At 48.5% G+C, this 3,132-nt stretch overlaps 1 pseudogene; it reads left to right on the top strand.

Moving 5' to 3' along the window:
• Positions 1 to 1,853: 1,853 nt before the first annotated feature.
• LOC132567841 (U2 spliceosomal RNA) lies at positions 1,854 to 1,968 on the top strand (annotated as a pseudogene).
• The last annotated feature ends 1,164 nt before the right edge of the window (positions 1,969 to 3,132 follow it).

Raw genomic sequence — 3,132 nt, 5'->3', positions numbered from 1 at the left:
GGAAGATGGGTTTAGTGTACGTCATGAGACAACAACAACAACAACAAAATTTTATTTGTATCCCGCCCTCCCCGCCGGAGCAAGCTCAGGGCGGCTAACAACACAATTCAAGTTGAACTATACAAATAGATAAAATTACATTTAAACAACATGAACATTTAATTAAAAATCTGCTTAAGTTTTAAAATTAAATTAAATTAAATTAGTAAAAGTGCTAATGCTATGTTTGCTTTTATGATGGCGGTTTCCTTAGCAATTTCCATTTTCATCAGCGAAAGCCAGTCGAAAGAGGAAGGTCTTGCAGGCCCTGCGGAACTGTTCTAGGTCCCGCAGGGCCCGCATTTCCTCTGGAAGTTGGTTCCATAGGCTCGGAGCTATAGAGGAGAAGGCCCGGTTACGGGTGCTTTGCAGCTTCACCTCTCTCGGTCCGGGAATAGTCAACACGTTTTTCCCGGCTGACCTCAGTGCTCTCTGGGGTTCATATGGGGAGAGATGGTCCCTAAGGTAGACAGGTCCTCGACCATATAGGGCTTTAAAGGTAATGACCAGCACTTTGTAACGAACCCGGTATATAACTGGCAGCCAGTGCAGTTCGCGCAGCCCAGGCTGTATGTGTTCCCATTTAGGAAGCCCTAGCAACAGTCTGGCCGCTGCATTCTGCACCAGCTGCAGCTTCCGGGTTTGGTACAGAGGCAGCCCCATGCAGAGGGCATTACAGTAATCCAGTCTCGAGGTGACCGTTGCATGAAGCACCATTGCCAGATCTTGGCGCTCTAGGAAGGGAGCCAACTGCTTTGCCCGCCTTAGATGGAAAAAGGCTGACTTGGCAGTGGCTGCAATCTGGGCCTCCATTGATAGTGCAGGCTCCAGTCAAACTCCCAGGCTCCTAACCCGGTGCAGGGAGAGGTATTTCCCCTCCCCGAGCGCCCCGACCTAGACAAAGGACTTCTGTCTTCGCTGGATTCAATTTCAGCTCGCTCCTCCTCAACCAAGTTGCCAAATCCTGCAGGGCCCGGTCTAAGTTCTCTGGGACGCAGTCAGGCCGGCCGTCCATTAGCAGATAGAGTTGGGTGTCATCTGCATATTGACGGCACCCAAGTCCATGTCTCCTGGCGATCTGGGCAAGGGGGCGCATATAGATATTAAATAACATTGGTGAGAGAACTGCCCCCTGAGGCACTCCACAGTCCAGGGTGCGCCTCCGGGACCGCTCGCCCCCAATTGCCACCCTTTGTCCCCGATCCTCGAGGAAGGAGGAGAGCCACTGTAAGGCAGACCCCCTCACCCCTACGTCGGCGAGGCGGCGGGTCAGTAGCCGATGGTCGACCGTGTCGAACGCAGCCGACAGGTCCAACAACATCAGCACCGCCACACCGCCCCGATCCAGATGCCGTTGAAGATCATCTACCAGGGCGACCAGTACTGTCTCCGTCCCATAACCCGGGCGAAAGCCGGATTGGCAAGATAAACGTAATGGGAAAAACTTCTGAGAAAGAAACGCCCTCTTTTTTGGCTCATGCTTATACAGTAGAGTGATTAACAGACATTCTCACATTTTGACATATTCCTGTTTTGTTGCTTTCTCATCCTCGTGCTACCCGGATCAAAGGTCTGCTCAATTTGTTAATTTTACTATTCTGTCCTTGGATCTTAAATTTGTACCGTTTTGCATTCTAAACCACCGCCTACCAGCTCTATGCAGCTCTGCTCACTGCACCTCATTCCTCATCTGATGAAGTGAGTTTAAAGCGCATGTAAGCTGACGTTCTGAATAAAACTTTGTTGGTCTTAACTTGACTCCTGCTTTGCTCTACTGTATCCATGTTTACAGGCCTTGCTGCAGTGTTTCCAACATACTATGTTGCCTCGGTAGTTCTGAGCAGTATCTGTTCTTATCAGTTTAATATCTGATACGTCCTCTATTTGAGGACTATATATTAAATGGATTTTTGAGCCTCAGTAATTCTAATAGCCCTGCAAGGCAAGTCATTTTGGGGGTTGCCAGACTCCAGGTGGGGCCAGGAGATGCCTCAGAATTACAATTTATCTTCCAGTAATAGCAGATATCCTGCCTCAAAGGGTTGTTGTTCAGATCACACAAAGGGGAAAAGGAGAATGAAGAAGACTGCAGATTTATACCCCGCCTTTCTCTCTGAATCAGAGACTCAGAGCGGCTTACAATCTTCTATATCATCCCCCCGCCCCCACAACAGACACCCTGTGAGGTGGGTGGGACTGAAAGAGCTCTCCCAGCAGCTGCCCTTTCAAGGACAACTCCTGCAATAGCTATGGCTGACCCAAGGCCATTCCAGCAGGTGCAAGTGGAGGAGTGGGGAATCAAACCCGGTTCTCCCAGAGAAGAGTCCGCACACTTAACCACTGTGTGACACAGAGTGTTGGACTGGATGGGCCATTGGCCTGATCCAACAGGGCTTCTCTTATGTTCTTATGTGACACAGAGTGTTGGACTGGATGGGCCCTTGGCCTGATCCAACAGGGCTTCTCTTATGTTCTTATGTGACACAGAGTGTTGGACTGGATGGGCCATTGGCCTGATCCAACAGGGCTTCTCTTATGTTCTTATGTACATGCCATTACAATCTGGGGTTCACTGAGGAAGAAGTCATCGGAACGAGGGATTATCTAGAACCCTCGTGTGAACTGGGACTTCATATTGGACTTCTCGTGGACTCGATGGTTTCCATTTGAGAACAAATGAGTGCGAACTTATCATGGACTTCGTGAGCCAATTTCTTTGTTTATTGGACTTTATGGACTCTGTCTGTTGCTTCAGCGCTCCATGTTAAGAGCCAGTGATATTGCGTAAAAATACCACAAGAGGTTGCCGTCATTGACATTCATGAAGATTGTTCTTTATTTGTGTGCTCTTACAGCTAACAGTGTGTTGGTTCTATTGGGTCAAAATGCACGACACGCCCACACGCAATGCAAACTTTTAATTCTGAAAACGGCTTTATTGAAAAGCGAATAAACCCGACGGCTGCCCCGCACTGATGCGACATAGCCAGATGTTGTTGTTGTTTTAAAAAAATGCACAACTGCAGATTGATGCTCCGATCGCATACCCCAAAAAGCAACAGCTCTAAAAGTAAAATAAAGGTTCACCTAATC

The sequence above is a fragment of the Heteronotia binoei genome, chromosome 2 (genome assembly GCF_032191835.1).
Source record: "Heteronotia binoei isolate CCM8104 ecotype False Entrance Well chromosome 2, APGP_CSIRO_Hbin_v1, whole genome shotgun sequence".
NCBI classification, from domain to species: Eukaryota; Metazoa; Chordata; class Lepidosauria; order Squamata; family Gekkonidae; genus Heteronotia; species Heteronotia binoei.
The sequence above is the reverse complement of the archived record's forward strand: the minus strand, read 5'-3'. Positions and strand labels throughout refer to the sequence as shown.